This window comes from Hypomesus transpacificus, chromosome 16 (genome assembly GCF_021917145.1).
Source record: "Hypomesus transpacificus isolate Combined female chromosome 16, fHypTra1, whole genome shotgun sequence".
Classification (NCBI taxonomy): domain Eukaryota; kingdom Metazoa; phylum Chordata; class Actinopteri; order Osmeriformes; family Osmeridae; genus Hypomesus; species Hypomesus transpacificus.
In genome coordinates, this window is record NC_061075.1 from 2,170,641 (window position 1) to 2,191,048 (window position 20,408).

The window sequence follows — 20,408 nt, forward strand, 5'->3', positions numbered from 1 at the left end:
GATATGGGTCTATTAGAATGATCAGCCTGTTGTTTTTCCACTTGGTTAACCAAGGTCATATTCAGGTGAGTGGATAGAAAAAAATCCCACCAGGTTCAAAGGCAACAGAAAAACAGGGCAGAATGAGAAAGCACAAGTCTCCGGTTGATGAACAACAACAACCACTGTGGCTCCTATGGTGTTGGCTGTCTGGATAGACGTGAAAGCGCTGGGGCTAACAATGTGATATGTTTCTCTCTCACTGACTGAATAAAAAAAGTGTAATAAACCCATGGAGCAACAGTAAGATAGGGAATTCATTTTATGGTACTATAGGCTATAGGAAATCCATATTTATATTTTTTATATTACGTATTGGGTCTCTTAGCATAGCATGCAGGAGCTACAGTACAGAGTTCACACTGACTGACTTCTAAGTGTCCCGGTAAGTCTAGACATCCTCCATAGTAGATGCATCTGATCACCTGGACTTTGAGCCCCAGTGTTTCCTCAAGGTCTTGTTAACAATTCAATACTGATCTGAATTCGTTTTTTCAAGTCAATAATCTTTCTCTAATCACGTTGTGGTTAAATGTCACGTTTGTTGATACTCTCCTCTGGTCTGCTTACATTGCTTGCCGTACTAAGCAGGCAGGATAACAAGCTGAATCATTAAACTAGTGAACGATGATACAAGTTTCAGTTTTGGAATATCTTACCTGCAATGAAAATCATATTTACCCGTTGATTTTATAACTACCATCAATTTTGCAGTAAAGGAGGGTCACCAGAGCCTCTTACACAACCCCATATCCTCTCATCACGCTCACCTGTGCACCCAAGCAGCGCGGCAGTCTATTAGCATGTGGCTAGCCAGGCATGTGCAAATGGCTAGATGGTAATGTAAACGTTAACAACAATGGTGCAGGGCCACTGCCCTCTGCCTTGTAGCTACACAGGATGCACCATGTACCTCCTTTGTAATCTCCATCGCCAGGACAAAGTTTGCGTGATTAGACTCCAGTTAGGCCGTAATTAAAATAATTTAAGTAGACATGGCAGCCTCTCACGGGACCCTGCTTTGTACCATGGGGGGAGGGGGGTGGAGGGGAGGGGAGGGGGGGGTGGAGGGGAGGGGGTGGAGGGAAGGGGGTGGAGGGGAGGGGAGGGGGGGGGTGGTTAGAAGGTAATTAAATAAAGTCCGTGGGTTATTGAATGTGCTCTCGACTGAACAAAGTGATGGCTTCTTCTCTCTTTCTCCCCCAAACCCCCCCCCCCTCCCTCCCCCCCCCCCCCTAAACACACCCCCACCTGAGTGCAAGAAGACAGTTAATGACTTTTTTTTTTCCAAAACCACTTTAGCTCCTGCCCTGGCTCGCTCCAGACAGAGTGTTAGGGTATTTCTCTTCTGTTCGCCTGGGAGATGGGTCTCACCATTTCTCTCTCGTCCATTAGCAAATTACCTTCCCCCCTCCCCTCTGTCTGCCATTAGGCTGCATCTGGGAAATTAATTCCTCTCAAGTTAGGAAAACAATGAAGTTGAATCTTGTTCCTTCTGTTACAGGGACCGTGGAGGAGATGGGGAGAGGGGAGCGAGGCCTGTCGTCTTGAAGAGGACACCTGGGGTTCAGATCGTGCTTCTTCAACATTAACCAGGTTTGTTCATCTAACTAGGATGAGCAAATCTTTTATATGTGTGTACTCATGGCATCATGTATCTTGCCATTATGCAGACAAGCTCAAGGGCTGGTTATACATCTTAACCATGTTTGCATTCGGAAGATTGATCAACAGGCCTCGTGAATGTACCGTGTTTACTTGTTGAAGGACTCATAAAGACAGGTTTACCATGCCATAAACTGTAAAAGTATGTCGCTGCTAAAGCAATCATAAGTAGTAGGAGACAAATAATAACGAGTAATCTACACATATGTTGCCAGGTAAAAGAAAGAAAAATACCTGCACACAGGAATAACGCACCTCTTGAAAATCAAGACACGCTTTAACAGTCAAGGTTAGGTATAAAAAAGCACCTTTCAAACCTGCAGTTTCAAGAGGTAGATATTTGAATTCCCTCATTATACTGACATTTAAAAGGTGCTTTCATGTTTCAAGGCCTTCTGAAAATCTACTGCCTAATAAATGCATTCATGACACGCTATGATTAATCAATGAATAATCAACATGTTCATCAATAATGATATGCTAAAGGATACGGCCTCAGATTCTGATTAGCATGATAAACAAAGTCAGCGACTGAGTGGATTATAAAGAGAAAATCCAAATGAAGAGCCTCTCCTTTCTGTCCTAATGTGTTCCCAGTATTCTGGATTATCGCTCAACCAAAATATGATGACTCATGGGATTACCGATTTTGTGGGCCCACCCGACCTACGGTAATATGTCCAGCCATGTGTCAGGTCTTTAATATCAGGGGTAATGCCTAACTAAAACATAGTTCCAGATTATGTGGGTTTGAATTTGGTTACACCATCTGCCATATCTGTAATTGAATGCACGGGATATCATAATATTGGGTGTACTGAGGCACAATCTCAGTGTTTTTAGGGAGTTATTGTGTACCACATTTTTCCCAAACATGTCGGTGGCTGAAGGATTTAGGTCTCATTTAGGTGACTCACACCAGACAGTAGGCTGCACGACTGCACAGTAGCATACAGCTTACTACCCTGATAGATGCAAATGTACCGTACGCACATGTATTTAAGTCAAGGGCAATATCCTTTGTGCTGCTACCTTAAAGGTGCTATACTACTATATCCACGGCAGTTGGGTTATATGGTGATGCTCTGTGTGACGTGTTGCTTCAGTCCAAAACTACCAGTAGAGCTGTATTTTTATGACAATAACTACAGTTTATGTGCTCATATCTTATGTGCTCTTGTCTGCCTTGGGGATGCCTGTTAGTGTGCGTTTTCTCCTTTCATTACTTTGACACCACACTGGGAGAACGGTTTGGGAATAGAAGCCAAGGAATGCTTGCACTTTGTTTACCATTGCCAGACTGTTGATGTAGATTTGTTTAAAAATGGTTTTAATCCAAGATTATTCTTTATCCCTCAATCCTTTAGCACTAACGTTTACCAGTAGTCTCACCAGTCAGTAAAATGGGCAGTCTAAATTAATATGTATGTGTGTGAGTGTGCGTGTGTGTGAGTGTGCGTGTGTTTTAGATACTGTAAACCGCAAGTCTGGCTCTTTACAGCAATGTGAACAGAGGCCGTCTGAATGGACACAGTCATTTCCCCAGCATAAGGGACATCAATATGGAAGTTATATGGTTGTGTTTTAGGCTATTATACTACATAAAGCTTCTCTGACTTCTTGGCTGGAACACAGCAGACACACTCAGAGTGTAAAAGGGTGATTTAACACCAGTTCATAAACAGTATAAAATGGATGCGAGGATGTAGACTGTTGAGAAAGCTCCAAATTGTGCACACGGTAATCCACTTTTACAGTTGACAAAGTGAAATGTTTTTTTTGATGGTGACTAATTTTGCCACTTCACGTATAAAAGACGAGGACGAATATTTAGAAATTGATTACATCTCCAAATATTGGCCAGGTATCAAACATTGTCCAAGGCAAAACATATTCCACTGTATTCAGCCCAGTGAATGATGAATATGAATGAATGGATCACCACAGCACAGCAAGTGGTATGGAAGTACTGTATCAGCAGTACTAAAGACTTAATGTATTCATTTCAAGCATTCCGCTATTCAGTTGCAATGAATAAAGACGAAAACAAAGATAAGGCTTGGTTTTGAAAAATAATATTTCCCACACAGTGGCGTGTTAGTCAAAGTAAAAAATGTAATCCATTCTACTGTGTCTACTTTGATGAACCCGGTGAATGGTGAATCTGAGGACAGATGTCAGTATAGCTCAGCAGGCTGGTCTGTATGAGGGGACGTAATGTGTTCAGTATTAGCATTCAGATTGACTTTTGCCTTGGATGGAGAGCTGTGGAGAAAGGAGAAGGCAGATTTGTTGATGAGATAATCACACATGATGTAAAGACCTAGTGAATGATATGAAGCCGGAAAAGGATGTTGTTTGTATGCAGATATGCATCATCAGCAAGGCTGGAAAAACAGGGGTGTGTTGAGATCTTTAATGCACGACCGGCCAAACAAGTTCACTGGCGTTTACAGTCTGAGGCTTTGGCAAAGTGTGGTCTGTACATCCAAAGAAACAGGTGTAATTTGTAGTCTATCTGTCAAGAGAAATGTAATACAACCTGATATCGTATCATTTATCCCGACATTCCTCCCCCCGCCCGACAACTCACGGCGATCGATAACGCTATGTATTATTTAATGAGATGAACCTCGTGGCTACGTCAAGACAAGTGGTATTAAACAATAGCATTCCCTATCTGACGATGATTTCAAGGCAGCGCGAGTACACACATATTGTATCATTATAAAAGCACTGTACAGTCTTGTACTCCCTCTGTGGAGATCTCTTTCCGTCAGCTCTGATCAGAGAATTGAGAACTGAGAGCGTATCAAGTCTGTATTGATCACTACTGTGTGCTGCAGTCCATCTCATCAGCCAGTGTTGTCTATGGCAGCTGGGTGGCAGGCAGGGTGTTAAATTGAGCCTCCGTTGGGTCTCATCGATTTTATATCCATGAAGACCAAACAAAGAAGTCTTTTGTTTTTGCATCCACGCAGAGTGATGAAGGCCCGGAAGGCCCCTCCCCCCCTCTCTCTCTTAGCAAACCCTCTTTGGTGTTCAATCGCCACATCATGCTAATTCTCTGTAAATAAACACACTCACCATGTTAAGTGAGGAAGGTGCACACACACACACTCACACACACACACACACTCGCACACGCACACGCACACGCACACGCACACACACACACACACTCCTCTTCTTTGACAGAGTGTACAAACTAATAAGCTCCCACATATATCTACTATTTTAAACACTTGTGGTTCGCTCTCTCCTTTTGACTTGCTCCCACCTTGAGGCAGTCGAAATACAAGGCGTCGGAATGCAAATAATTGTACTGCCGGGCATGACCCCACCCCCTGGTTAGCACTCAACTTTTTGCCAGGGGATCTTTGAGGATGCAATGGGACTTTTAATGAACAGGCCTTTTATTGATCTGTGGACAAAACAGTCGTTAATTATGTGTGAGCAGGAATTTAATTGAGGGAGTGAAAAGGGTCTTTGCCCTGGCTAATACGTAGTCAAGAATGAGGAGGATTTGATTGAGTTCAGAGCCATCGGGGTGACGCCTGTGTGCAAATGATCCATCAACCAATGTGCTCAGCTTCTCCCTCCTCCCACCTCTCTTTCTCACGCTCTCACACACAATCTCTGCCTCCTTCCTCTTCCCTTTACTAGAGAAGAAGTACACCCTTTCTTCTTTAGCCTTTGTATGTGTGTGTGTGTGTGTTTGTGTGTTTGTGATGTGTTGACCAGAGCAGCATTTTTTTGGACTGGCACAAATTAAGGAAGAGAAGGCCCTAACAAGGAGCTGGTCTGGTTGAACACATTATTGACCAGAGCAGGAGGTATTCAACTTCATGCAGAGTCCTAGCTTCAGAGAAGGAAGTCATTTGGGGTTCTCTTGTGTGTTTTGTTCAGTTGTACATCATCCACCTGTGGTGGCTCAGTAATGGCCTTAGAGTGACTCACAAGATCTGACTGTACCCCAAACCCCTCCTACTGTCTGCCAGGCCTACTGCACCATCAAGCCTTCAGAACATCTCTGGTCTGGCAAAGAAAGGCCTCGATTAAACACACTGTGAAGGAAATTACACTGCAGCATCAGTTATGTATCTGAAGCTACCAAAACAGTTTAGGATTGACATAAGAGCAAACCACTGTAGTTCAGTCCTGCACACGCAATCATATATTACAGGACAATACAGAGTCCTTAAATATTTAATCCCTCCCTCACTTTCTGTATCATAAGAAGAAAAAAAAGAACACTTCAGGGATTTGTATACAGTAGGTGCTACCACTGTAGTTCTAGGAGTAACATTATGATCCAGGGACGTGTTTAAGCTCAATGTGACTTAGTTTCTCATTAAAAGAGGCTTATTTACTTCCTTACCACCCAAAGAATCAAGGCTGCTTAAGGTCTCAAGCTGACTGCAATTTCCATACTGTACCTATCAAATGGCTTTTTACTTCTTGTAACTATGGGAATGCATTCAGTAAGTGGTGTTCAAGCTGCAGGTGGGAGCTTTATATACTCAGGAAAAATGTAGTACAGAATCCAGACTCTGTATGTTACATGAGGAGGGATCTAGAATGGAAGTCATGATTTAAACAAGCTGAGCCTTTGCATCTGGCGTCATGCTGTGTGTGTGTGTGTGTGTGTTTGTCTGTTATGAAACAAAATGCAGGGTGACAACAGCTATGGTGGCTCAATGTCCACAGCTTGGAAACATGTACATTAAATAAAGCACAGCAATTGGCCCAACTTTTCTGTGGAAGCTTTATTTTAGAAGCATCATCCATGTTCATCTGCTCTTCTGGTGGTTTGGAACTTGGTGACTACAGTGGATCAGCTTGTTATTCTGGAAACACTTGGGGCCCATTGGTGTCACCAACACTACTAGCAAACCTCCAGTTTACTAAGTAACCATATACTGGTACAGATAAAAGGAGGTTTTTGTTGCTTACACTTGACAGAAACGGGCACAAATCTGGAGAGGATAACGATCCATTAGCAATATACTGTCCATGCAGTGGCAGCCATGGCACACAGTAGGCAACATAGGCGGTTGCTTAGGGCTCAAAATGTCGGGGGGGCACAGCAAAATAGCGTTTGTTAATTGGTCCGTAAGTGTGCCCTCCTATGGCGACAGCGGAGTAGTGTTGCTTTTCTTTTCTGGTTCAGCAGAATATGACCAATTATAGAAGAAAACACATTTACACATTTACTGTGTTCAAACATACAGTACACATAAACATGTGTATAGCCTTCACATTGCTACACACACACACGCACGCACGCACACACACACGCACACACACACACACACAAACACACACACACACACACACACACACACACTAGCCTGTAAAATCAATATACATTCTACATTACCCTATACAGAATACTGCAGCTGAGCACAAGCCTAATCTATTTTCATGGTTGCGTTTCACCTGTGAAGACCACTGTTATCCTTCAATTACTAAATGATTTCTCCAGTGATCACCCATGGGCAAGGATTCTGTAGTCTGGGATTTCTAATATGTTGTGACTGCTGATGACATTCTCCAGTAAGACAGAAAGCCATTACTGTGACACTAGTAAGCCAACAGAGTGTCATTAACAGTGCCATAGTGAGCCTGTTTGTTATGTTGCGTTAGCCCAGGGTCCACCACCCCTGTTGCTCTGTGATGAATGGACAGTGTTGTACAGGGCATGTGTGGCCTCATACTAATATGAGTGTTCACCTCTCCTGTGGGACCACAAGGCTGGGCTCTGACACATCATTACAGATGGATGGAGCCATTTGTTTTTAGATGTTGTGCTGAAAGATTTGGCACTGCGTTGTGTTTGCTTTCACAAGTAGCCGCACCTTTCTCTATCAGGTGTGGGCGCGCACGGCCGTGTTCAGGAATAATGAAGCGCACGCGCGTCGGTGTTCGTTGATCTTATTATTTTGTGCACACATGTGGGGGGGATGGTGATTGGTGGATGGTTCTATGTGGGGGGGATGGTGATTGGTGGATGGTTCTATGTGGGGGGGGGGGGGGGGTGGTGATTGGTGGATGGTTCTATGTGCGTGTGTGGGGGCTTGTCAGTGTGTGTCAGTGTGTCAGTGTCAGTGTCTGTGTTTGGCTGGCTGTTTTTTGTTTGTGGTTCAGTAGAGGATCCCCCTTGATTCCTGTTTGGGCAGTGCTATGAGAATGGTTGTCTTGATTTGGATGATTATTTCAAACATCGTTACAGTCAATACTTAGATGTAAAGACCCACCTGGACCATTCTGACCATTCAGATCTTTCCCAGAAATGAGCTAGGCTACCATAAACAAATCTATTCTTTATTGGCAAAGAAAAACTGTAGAAGTCTGTTCAAGACAAACTGTTAAACAGTTATTTATATACAGTAGGACAGGCCTTTCATGTGATTGCCTTTATCTTAACTGTCAAAAGATGATTTCCCAATCTTATGTTCATCATAAATCTTAAACTACAAATTACAGTATTAAACAAGGAAGAAAAAAAATGATTCTGTGTGTGGTTGTCTAAAAAAAACATAAAAAACTATCAAAAATAGATGTCCCGATCTCTGCCCTCCTTTGTAATGCTGTCAAACAGATTACCTCCAACATGCTATTTGCATGCAAATACACCAGTATTCATAATTCCAAGCCAGTGCCTCAACCAATCAATGGGCTTCACATCCTGCCTGAAACTCACAACGAAAAATGTTAAGAACACGCTTTGCTAACAACCTGGGCTCACAAGGGGAATTAACTAATTACGATGAATGAAAGCGAGAGATAGTGCAGGCGGGGGTTTGATAAGAGTAAGGACAAAGACACAGTGTTGTGTTGTGCTGTCATGTCAACACCAGCCTATCACTTGTACGGTACGCACTAAGTCTACTCTTCGGATTGGACCAAACCTAGCTGTAATTGTGTATTTCGGCACCAGTGCACGGCGAGCGGGTCGCTTGCGTCCTCGACTCTAATGCTCTCATTAGTTCTGCACTGCGGTGATTGCTGAATTCAGATGTGGAAGGGGAGTAATGGGCAATCGCAACAAGGTGCCGAGGCGGTCGCCAATAATTCCGGCGACGTGTCTGCTCACCTCGGCCTCGGCCACTTTGGATCACACTTCGGAATGAAATTAGACCCCTCAAAAGTCTTTCGACATGCCTATAACCAGGCTGCCATTGTTGTAATGTGTCTGACCTTGACCCGCGAGGGATTAATATGACGCGACAGACCTGACTGGGCTGCTGGTGCACGTAGCTCATTTCCATGCTGCACACAGGCGCCCCTGTGTTTGGCCATCAGAGGCGGCGAACAAACCAACTTAGTTATGTGTATAGAAGGAGCTGGGGGGGGGGGGGGGGGGGGGGGGAGGGAGTAGGACCGATGTAGAGTCAAGTTAGTCATAGGATGTGCAGGGTGAGTTAGTGTAGCAGTGGTGTAAGGTGTCTGTGCAGGTAGAGAGGGGATAGATGAAGAGCTGCGTTTGTCCCAAAGGCCTGCTCGCAGCCTCAGGACGACTGCGTTGGTGAGAGGTCTTTCAGCTCTAATGCACACTCGTCCACGGACTGCTCCCCCTAACCATCTAAAGGCACCGCAGACTCTGGGCTCTGATATTAGACCAACACATCTCTCCTCCCCTTTCAAATTTGTACTATCAACTGTTGTCTGTGCTAACCTGTGAGTCCAGCTGCTGTCCCTGTGCTGATGGAGGCTCCAGATGGCATTACCAGAAGTACACATTTTCTAAAACTGAAATATGCATGTTTCCAATTGTAGCCTGATTAAGAAACAAGAGGGAGGGCTTATTTGGGCAGAATATTCTGTCCAGATAACTTTTCTCCATCCAGGTCTTACTGTTGAGTCCTCTCTCAGGCATTCTTCTGTCAAACTTTACCCAAGTTCCAATTAGTCCTCCGCATTTTGTACATCCCCTGCAAGCACAATCTTATCTCAACACTCAAGAGAAGAAGTTATCTTGGTCTCCAGCCGTTTCCATAGCAGCTAGCAAACTGAAGTGCCTGACCTCTTGTCTGGACGCTCATAGTCCCCTCTAGCTTCAGCTCCCCTCCACTAGTGCTTAAGACTCTCCCTCTATCTCTCTCTCTCCCTCCACTAGTGATTAAGACTCTCCCTCTATCTCTCTCTCTCTCTCCAACGGCAACACCATGATTGACAGCTGAGGCTGTGGTGCCGAGGAGCTACTTGGGTTGAAGGAGGAATACCTGGAGGATTTGCAGCCGAGTGGAGACACACAAATAAGATAATGACTTGGGAATAACAATTTCACCGCACAGTCTGAGAGAGAATGGATGGGTCGAGCCAGGGAGTGGTGAAAATCCAGGTTGCGTCTAAATGAACCACATTTTACCAAATTGGACACAATTGCTGGAATCCTACTGGGCTTTAAACTAAACATTTGATTTGTGTCTTAGAACCAATCTCTCTCATACAAGCTTGTTTCGGCCCTCTCCCTTTTCATCCTGCCCCTCTCTCTCTCTCTGTCTCTGTCTCTCTCTCTCTCTCTCTCTCTCTCTGTCTCTCTCTCTCTCTCTCTCTCTCTCTCTCTCTCTCTCTCTCTCTCTGTCTCTCTCTCTGTCCCTCTCCCCCTCCTCATCAGTGATGTTGAGTCTGTCAGGTTCCGACCCAGGTTCCGACCCGTCTGCAGGCCTTCGTCTGTCAGCAGCGCAGTGTGAGTTATAGAAACACACAGAGACTCAGGAACTTCCTGGAAGGTCGGGGGGGGGGGGGTGATCTCTTTCTAAAGAAGAGCGACAAGAGCGATCTATATCCTTTTAGCTCTCGCTTCACTACCCTGTCCTTCCATCTTGTCTTTGACATCACTAACCGCTCAACAAAGAAGGTAATGAAGCAGAAGAAGGGAGAATATTTACCCGGTAATTAAGAAAAATGAAAGGAGGTAGTCTGAAAGCTGCCATGCACACTGTAATCACCCTCTTCTTAATTCGGTAGTAGTCCATACTTTTTGAGCACCTCCTACTTCATATTTCATGGCTCTCCTGGTTCAGCATAATAATTAATGCAGTGCTGTTTTCAGTTATAAATGTGAAATGTGTAGTGATGAAAAATGCTGCTAATGTGGCGGCCATTTTCTGTTGAATATAGTCAAAAGGAGATTAATGTTGGTGTTTCTGAGTGAACTAATGGTCTAAATGTGTTTACTTCAGCGTAGTCACTCACTAATGCAACTTTCACTGTGAAGTCCCAGTCTTCAATTTAGACGAGGATGGAAGATGAATAGGTGACGTGATTATTCTGGAACATTCTGGTAGAAACTGTCTGTCAGTTGTGGGCTTTCTGAGACAGTCAGAGACTTTCATTGAAGTGGAAATATACAGTGGAGGTATACAGTACATGCTTCTAATGCTCTTATTGGTTTACTTAACATGTGTTCAGACACATCAGCCAGTAGTGTATGATCAGCTCTATCAGATGTACAGTGAATCAGATTATATCTGATAGAATTCTGAAATATGTGCTTGCAACAACCATGTACAAGTTTCAAACTGTCAAAACTACTGTGTGTCTTGGATCGGGCTTATATAATGTTAGATATGTAATTATACAGTATCATATAGGCAGATGTATGTCCTTGACACAATGAAATAGTCTTTATTTTTAGCCTGCAGCTGAGGCCACGGACAATGTAACTGACTGGAGCAGAATTGAATCGTCAGACAGTCTTCCTCTGGCCACATGCAGGGATGTTGATGGGTGCCTGATGGCTATTATGCCGTTTATAGAGGTAATAATAATAGTAATACAGTTATAATGATAGTGATCATGGGACTGGGAGTTCACGCTCTCCCCCCTTTCTGTCCCCATAGTCCCTGTTGATTGTTGTGTGGAGCTCCCAGTGGGGTGTGCTGCTTCAAGATGTTCAGAGATATGATTCAGCCCGGTGCAGAGGGGAGGGCCACAGCATAAAAGGGGGAAGACTTTCTAGGACACACGGTTTACTTTGTATCGGAATAAGCACCGCTGCATGTCTGTCTGTGTAGCTGCATTGTTGACAGTCCCAGTCCTTAGGTCCCCGATGCAGGGCAGAGAAACACTACACAGAGTCGTTTATGATGTGTTTTTTTTTAGTAGATTTTTTTTTTTTACAAAAGAGAAGTTATTTCAGAGCTGGTGGATGATGGACCACTGCTAACACAATATTTAATTTGAGGAAAGATAATGAGAAAACTTTTCGCCAAACCTCTTTTGAAGGGGACTCATCTAGCTACTCCACTTTGGCACAAATTAAAATCCAGCGCTATTCCTGCCTAGAATCATTCGCTTAGTGGTGTGGTCATTTTCACATGAAAGATTGGCTTTTCCGCCTCCAGGGTAATACAATGAATTGATTGATTAGGCAGTAATGGAGAGTGGTGTGATGGGCCTGTCAGTCAACTTACAAGCAGTACGTGGCAGAATGTAATTTTTTTTTGGGGGGGGGGGGGGGGGGGGGGGGTACATGTACAGTGAGTCTAACCAGACTGGAGGATAGGAGCTGCTGTACATTGTGTAGTGTACAGTACATTTGCAGACCAGGCGGTGAGAGTAGAGGGAACAATTATTCCCTGTGATTCACCTTCAAGGCGGTCTAATTGGATAAAAACACCTCTGAAACCCATTAGCTGAATGGCAACAGAAATTGGTAAAGTGGATTTATTTGATGTAATGTCATGGCCTAACATTTCAGGCTGAGACGAAAATGGGAGAAAAGCAGCATCTCAAATGGATAAACACGTGGATACGACCATGATGTCTGTGTTTTGAAACCTGAAGGTCTATCAGACAGTCAATTCATTAACAGGCTCTTCAGCTCCTGAAGACTCCCCAAGGGTACTTTCAGACGGCAGCGGTACTCACTGGTGCCTTTTCATTGGCTAGCAGCTTAGCAGCATGCTGGCTGGCTGGTAGAACCGCAAAACGCTGTATTTTAGCATCTACCTGACGGCGTGTCACCTGGGCAGCAGGCTCATCCAGAGGTCATGGGATGATGTAATGCAGTGTTTACCGTGCACGCTACCCCACCGAGCTTGCCAGCTGTTGGAGGCGAGCGCCCGATGGCGATGCTCTACTGTAACTATCGCGACTGATAGGGGAGCCATCTGCACACAGTGATTTCTAATGTGAACATGTGGCTTGCGGACATAAACCTAAAAGGGTGGAAACCGCTTTATGTTTCCTATTTGTCGCTTGCCTCGTAACTTTGCTTCCGACACAGAGGCAATCCGTTTTGTGATGACTCTCCGCTCTAAACTGTCATCCGCTAAAAGTTGGCGCAAACATGGACTACCAGCTAATAACCCTGCGGGTTCATATGTTTGTCAGTTCTACTTATTTGTGGTTGCATATCTGTGCGGTTTCTCTTCGAAAACTGTGTGGTTTTCCCTTGCTACCAGCCTGACCTGCAATCTTTACATCTCCCATACTCCCCAGAGCCTTGTTAGAATTGGGACTAGGTTGTCAAAATATTTATAGGGCTTGAAAAGGCTGCGGTAGAAATCTGAGCCCTTCTAGAGGCCTCTTATGTATAATTGTGCAGGGATAAATGTGCCCGTCTTTGTGTGTCTGTGTGCGAGAGCCTGTGCGTGTGTGTAGCTACAGTAAGGTGCTTTGGATGGGTAGCTAGCTATTGATTTGTGAAGAGGCTTTCTAAAATGATGAGAAGGTATTCTTTGAACATGCTATTATGAAAAATCATCCATAGTACAATATGTATTGTAGATATTCAGCAACATGGTAGGTGTAGCGAGTTCCAAAATCAGAGATCAAAAAGCAGCGTTCCATGCAGTGGGCCTACATCCCAGTTGCCGCTATCACTTTCATGTAATAGGACCATGTCCTGTAAGGCTGAAGCTAGCCTAGTCAGACTGACCGTTCTCACAACAGGGACTTTTCAGAATGTAGCTCGTTCAATGTCCTTAGAAAATAGATAGACTTCTTTGGGAAATGTCCTTAGAAAAATCGAATTGAATGTCCCCATTTCTTCCATTCAATGACACAGATGAGTTCAAATGTGAGTTTGTCGATGGTCCATTAGGTAGACGGACATGGCTGGCCTAATCCACCCGCTACAGCCCTTCCACCGCTCACCTGGAACTCCCAGTCTTTTTCTGCGGCCTTTTGATATAGGACGCTAATGACCACAGGGGACAGTGGGAACCTGGTCTTGTAGATGGAGGGAGTGTGTGGGGGGGGGGGCAGACTGGTAGGCTGCTTCACCACACAGCCAGGTGAGGAAGAACACACACTCTGGGGTGGCCTCTGTGACCGCTGGCTGCGCTAATGGGAATCTTATTGCTGAATGCGCAGCGGTGCTGGGCCCGGGATGTGCGCAATGAGAGTCTTCCAGCTGTGAGGTGGGGGGGGGGGGGGGAAATGAACTGCACTGTCTGGGGGAACAGAGGTGTGTGTGTGTGTGTGGGGGGGGGGGGGGGGGGTCTTGGGGGGGTGCGGTGTTGGGGTCAGTGGCGGGGCTGTGGGGAAAGAAAGCATCGGCAAACATCAGGATTTTTCGTCGAGTTATCCTATCAGAGCCAAGGTGCTTTGTCTCTGCGCTTGCGCTTAATTACAGTATTTTCACCTCACAAACGGCAACAAAGTCCTCGTCGTTGCCCAATATTAGTCAGGGTTATTTAGCCTAAGGAATGTACTTTCTGGGAGCTCTGGTGGTTGTGATGATTTGGGCTCTGTGCTGGGGAGAAATGCCAGAGCACACGACAGAGAGAGTGCCCTGTTTGCTTTGTTGTTGTCCATATTTGCACTTTGCTTGAGATGTAGGATTTGTGTTGTCTTTGGATATCGAATCCATGGATTTCCACAGAGATAAAGGCAAAACATGAGCTATTTGTGTGTCTGAAGTCCTCATAAAATGTTTATTGGCTTGAATATATTAAGGGATTAGAGACTGTGCATAACATGATTATCTACAAAACATTCTAAGTACCATAAAAAGAGAAAGATAATCTGCATAAAAGAAAACTGGAATGTGCAACATATTTCTTTGCTGTGAAAACAAGTATCACGGCACAGAAATAGCTTCAAAATAAATACATAGCTATAGAAGGAACCAACACACCTTTATGTTTCTTTGCCAGTCTTAACCAGTTTCATATTTGCTTTGTTTTGGTCTTTGGAAATCTTCTCTTTTTAATGCAGGTCAGTCCAGCGACTGTGGGCCTGTCCTTCCTTAAGTGTTGAAACGTAGAGAGCATGAAAAACCCAATTAATATCCTCTCTGCCTGTCAGGCTCTGTTTGTGTAGCTCCTTCCACAGCAACAACCGTGGTACCTCTGGACCTGCTTTGCCAGGAAATCCCTCAAGTTTATTATAAGGTGCATTTGACTTCAACTATATTTTGCATTCTTGACTAAATGAGGCAGGAGCAGAGGAAGACAAAGGCACCGATAAGAAGGACCGTTAAGATCTGCAGTGCCTCGCCTGAATAGGTGTCGTCAACGAACCCCCTACTAAGAGCAACATAGGCTAACAGGTTGACAACGAGCGACTCGTTTGGAGTCAGGATAGTGGAAGAGCAACGGAGAGGTAGAGACAGTACAGTGGCTACAGTTCATCCTAATCTACTGGGAAAGTGAGCCTAAAAGGGGACGCTGACCCGAGAGAAGCCTGCCTGGTGTCTCCTGCTGTAGTTCAGAGAGCTGAAGCACCACCACAGAGGGTACTTATGTGGCTCGCTCAGCGGTTGTCTCCATTGTGGTTGTTATTGATGTTGTTGTTGTGGTGGTGAATGTGGACGTGGTGTGTCATTAGCAGTCATCCCGATGACAGAGGACAGAGAGGCCCACTGAGTGATGATCGCTCATTACCATGTCGACCCTCCGCGGAGGTGGTTACCATAGGCGTGTTGAAGACAGATCACATTCAGGCGGACGGATAGACGGACAGCTAGCCCCGCAGGCTCTCTGTAGATGTCTTTCCATGCCCCTGAGGGACCTCGCTGGTTGTTTCTGTGCCTTCCACTACATACACAGGATCAACTGTACCTCTAATCCCCAGTCTAACCTCTGGCACTACATGCTAACCTCGGCCGAGCTTCCAGCTGACCCTGGGCAGCTGGCTCAGGAAGGGAGGGAGGCCTGAGAGGAGCCAGGCAGCCAGGCAGAGACCAGGGAGGCTCCTCTGTTCTGGGGCCCGTGTGTAGCGACAGCTGTCAGCTGCCTCGCCCCTCCCCTCCCCTTCCCGCTCCGTCATTGCCATTCGTCTTTGCCAGTGGGGGCCAGTCCCAGCTTACAGTTATCCCAGTTCCCCCCGCTCTCCTGCCCTTGCGCTCCCTGATCATTGGCCAAAGCCAGAGCTCAGGCACGCCAGCCACCCGTGAGATGAGCGATTGAGTAATTATGCAGCTGGCAGAGCGAGCCTGTACGTGCCCGTGCAGTGGTGGTTGGCAGTGGGGCATGTCAGCCAGCAGTCAGAGGCCTGTCTAGGGGACGGAGAGAGGGAGAGAGAGAGAGAGAGGGAGAGAGAGAGAGAGGGAGAGAGAGAGAGGGAGAGAGAGAGTTGTCTTTTGAAAACAGCCTGGAACAGAGGTTCAAAGTTGAAATCATTTAAGATGATAAGCATAATCATATATTTTTTGAGGCTGCTCTTTGGAAGCTGTAAACATACAGTTTCTTGTTCTGGCTTGCTGAAAGGAAAAGATGGATGAAACACTGATGGGTGAAGTTAAGACGAAGGATGCGGAGGAGAAGCAATCAGTGTAATTAGGCAAGCGGCTGACAATATACGTCACCTCTCATTACAAGCTATAAGCAAACAGAAGCCCTAATATAAAAATACAGCTTCTCCTTTAGGGGGTCTACCAGACATCTCCCTGATACACTGTGTCAATGCAGATTTTAGTCTCCAGTCTCGCTTGGGTGCATCATTGTCTTGCCAGTAGGAAACAATGTTTTTGGATGCAGAATCACATCCAGCAAAGCTTCCAAACAATAATAGAGGGGCACTGGAGAGTTGGAAATAGTCAAATGTGTGGATCCTACCAACATTAAAGCCGGTGTCTGGTTAAATATTTGGCAGATTTTGCTGTGTTTGGAGATGCTTTGAATAGATAACTCAGTATTTCATCCAAATACGGTCATTTGAGCTGCAAGTCATCCAAGGTAATAACATTGTGAACATTGTGAACATTTTGTGAAAGAAATAGTTGACAGTGTTTTTGTCAACATATTTAATTACTTTACCTTTATTAGCTTTTAAAATGAAGGTCCAATTAATGGCCTTGTTCAGTGCCTACAGTGCTGTATTGCACAAAGAGTATTTGAAACATTCCACCATACTACTACTACCACTAAATTGTCCTGTTGTTTATATGAACCGTGTTGTTTTGTTTTTTAGAGTTCTGCTGGACTTGGACCAGTTTTGTTTTTCTGTCATTCCTGGAGCAGACTAGCCATTAAAACCTAGCGTGGCCTCGCAAACACTTAACAGAACAGCCATGTTTTTGTTGTGCCGCCAGCTCTGTGATTTCTGTTCCTGACACGGGGGCCACAGAGCCAAGCAACTGTGACAAATTAGGATTGGAGATGACAAAATAGCCTTTTTAATAAGCGTGGTGGAAGGGATTTGACTCTGGTGGCGGGTTCAGTTGAATAAGCAAACTGCCTGAACTCCTCCTGGGTCCTGCTTTGATGATAGATTTCATCCATCTGATAGGAGATGGGGAGCCAGGGGGTGGGGGGGATGGGGGTGGGTGGGGGTGGGGGGTGATCTGTGTGTACAAAGACAGTGTTGAGCAGATTCATAATCAGCAGACACATCAAACAAGTCATAGAAATACTTAGTGGGGAAAGGGGTGCGAGGAAATGGTGGGAAGGGAGGAGTGAGGAGTGGGCTGTGAGGTAACCTCGGGCTATTCGCTTCCGCAAATAAATCTTTTACTTAGATTGTAATCAAGGCTGTGCTTGCTTTCTGACGAAAGAAGTTGTTGTTGGCCTGTTGGAGCTACGGCCCCCCTCTCTGGTGACACCTGGGCTGAGGTTAGCTGTCACCCATCCATGTCTTGAAGGGACCTGCTTGTCAATGCTTATTATTTTGACACGGTGATGTGGATATACAGTGTGCCGTGGCACACATCTGAGAGCAGGCCTCGGAAACAGAATGACCTGGTGGAGATATGAGGCAGCGGAAGGGGAGAGAGACAAAGGGATGAAAAGAGAGAGGAGAACGAACAAAAAGACCGCGGCGGCAGATGAAGAAAAGCAGATAGAGAATGGAGACTGAGAAGAAGACCGTCTACAGCAACTGATACACGGAGAGTAGATGCAGGAGGGGGGAGGTCGTTGGACATGAAGAGGAAAAGGGATGAAGAGACAGAGAAACACAGTGTGAGATTGGAGGAAAGAGATATCAGGAGTGGTTGATGGAGGAAAAAGCAGGACATAGTGGCTGATCTGGAGGCCGGGGGGAGGCTGACACAGAGTAGATTGAGAAAAGTGGGAGAGATGGGGTGATAGAGAAGAGAAAAGGGTAAACGGAAAGAGAGAGAGAGAGAGACGGATATGCAGCCGGGCAGACGGACAGACTGACAGAGACAACACAGAGTGATGGAGAGACGAGTGCGAAGATGGAAAGGAATGGTAGAGGGGAAACAGCTCTGGAGACCTGAGGAGAGGACCAGATGAAGAGGGAGTAAACACCCCCCAAATCCATAGGGAGAGATCGAGGGGGAAGAGACTGAGCGAGTGGGAGGGACACGGAGGAGAAACGAAGAACAGGAGATAGAGGGACGGACTGGTGGATGGATATGGAGTCCAAGTGTGTGTGCACGTGCACGTTTGTGTGAGTGACTTAAGAGTCCTGTCTCCTGGTTACTGGTCCCTTGCCCATCACTTTGCAGTGATCCGTCCATGGTCTGCCAGCTGCTCTGGGCATGCTCACTGATGAGAACGAGCAGCCATGTTCTAAAATCAATCCGGCACCCTAATAGGTCACGAATGACTGCACAGGGCTTGCCAATAGCTTGTGGGGTGGGAGGAAGATGCTGATGACTGTATAGCAGTACTGGTTTAGATGGAAACACTCCAAAGGGTATTAATTGACATGGTACTAATTAGCTCCAGCCTTTGACAACTTCCGACTTTTGTGTGGCCAACTGTGAGGAAGCGGAGGCAGAACTCTCTCGCTCTTCCTCGCTTTCCAGCAAACTCATTAGGGTTTCATATTTTAAGACCTAATTACGAGTAAATGTGTACACACTTAATGAAATTCCCAGAGTGAGGAGGAAGAACAGAGACAGTGTGGATTTCAGTAGAGGAGTCGGGGTTCTGTTTTTAGAGGCCATGCAGTGCGAGTCGAGTGAATGTTTCCCTTTATAGAAAAACTTCTGAGCTGTACTTTCAACCAGAACAGTGTTTGATACAAATGGTTTCTAATTAATCATATGTGCACTGCCAAGCACATAGTTAACATCTTTTCTGTATGAGGGCAGGCTAAATGTAGATAGGCAAAAATATTTAAGATTTTTTGGCTTTGAGGCTTAGAGTAATAAACAAAGTGTTTTAACTTTGAAGTTGGCTCTATTGCCAAAGTCTAATTGGAGACATGAAAAATATTTGGTGACCAATTTAAATCAGGCAGAGGATTCTAAATGATTCCGTCCATCTGGCACTCCAAATGGAAAAGGAAATTTCTCATTTAAACCACACGAAGTTGGATTTAATCTTTTCCTTTTGTTTTATGATTGATCCGTTAAAGTATATATATTTCTACTCTTCTTTGAACATAATATATTGACCAAATCAATAAAAAAAAGAATTCAGTGCAGGTCTCATTCTTTAGTCATATTGAGGACAATATGACTAAAGAATGAAAATGTGTGGGGGGGGGGGGAAACGTCAGATAGCTTTCTCTTTTGTTGTTTTCTTTGGTGTTGAGTCATGGCTGTTTCTCTAACTGTAAGTGGCATGCGTGTCACAGCGTGTTAGACTCCTAGTCACTCTGACACACAGAGAGGGCACACTGAGGCACCTATGAAGGCACTATTCTGGCCTATTGTATAACAAGCAACACCAAGCTGAGAGCACCACACTCAGCTGAAAAAGAGAGACTGAAATAGAAAATGAAGCATAAAGGCAACATTGGAGCATTAAAAAGTGCATTAGATGGCATGATCCTTGGTCTGCTATATACAAAGCATCAAGTGTAATTAAAAGATGTATATAATGTGGCAAGATCTCCAGTAGCCTACCTGTGTTGTTACCAAACCTAGAGGGAGAGCTGGCACTGTCACTGAGGTCTGAGTTAAGGGCAAGAAACCTTCCTTGGGACAGCAGTTTCCCATTGTGATTAATCTATGCTCCTCTTGTGCTCTTTGTGTACCTCCTCCACTGGAAAGTATCTATACACCACAAGCAGTGGATGTGCTTCACTTTGAAGTGGAATTGTATCAGAAAGCTCCACTCGCAGTGGTTTTCAGGAACAGAGTGGGCCAGATTAGAAACCTTAGTCCAGCTGGCGTTGGTACAGTGGGTTCAACTCCCCCTGGCCTGAAGAGCTTTTCTTCCAGCGTGCTGATGCAATCTCATTGCCGCGAGGTTGTGACACTGCAAACGCGCTAAATGTTGTGTTTTTTTCCGCCTTCTGAAGGTTCACAAAGCCCATTAATCACCCCTCGTGTTGTGTCCCTCTGTAGCGATAAGCACTCCTACCACCAACAGACTTTTTTACAC

At 45.1% G+C, this 20,408-nt stretch overlaps 1 protein-coding gene across 1 annotated transcript in view; it reads left to right on the forward strand.

Moving 5' to 3' along the window:
- The first annotated feature begins 1,547 nt into the window (after positions 1-1,547).
- The window catches only part of LOC124478750 (cadherin-22-like), a 69,426-nt gene continuing 50,565 nt past the window's right edge, over positions 1,548-20,408 (forward strand). Inside the window, exon 1 of the mRNA XM_047037168.1 lies at positions 1,548-1,635. The gene's annotated coding sequence lies outside the window, so the exon portion shown is untranslated. The remainder of the gene's footprint in view (positions 1,636-20,408) is intronic.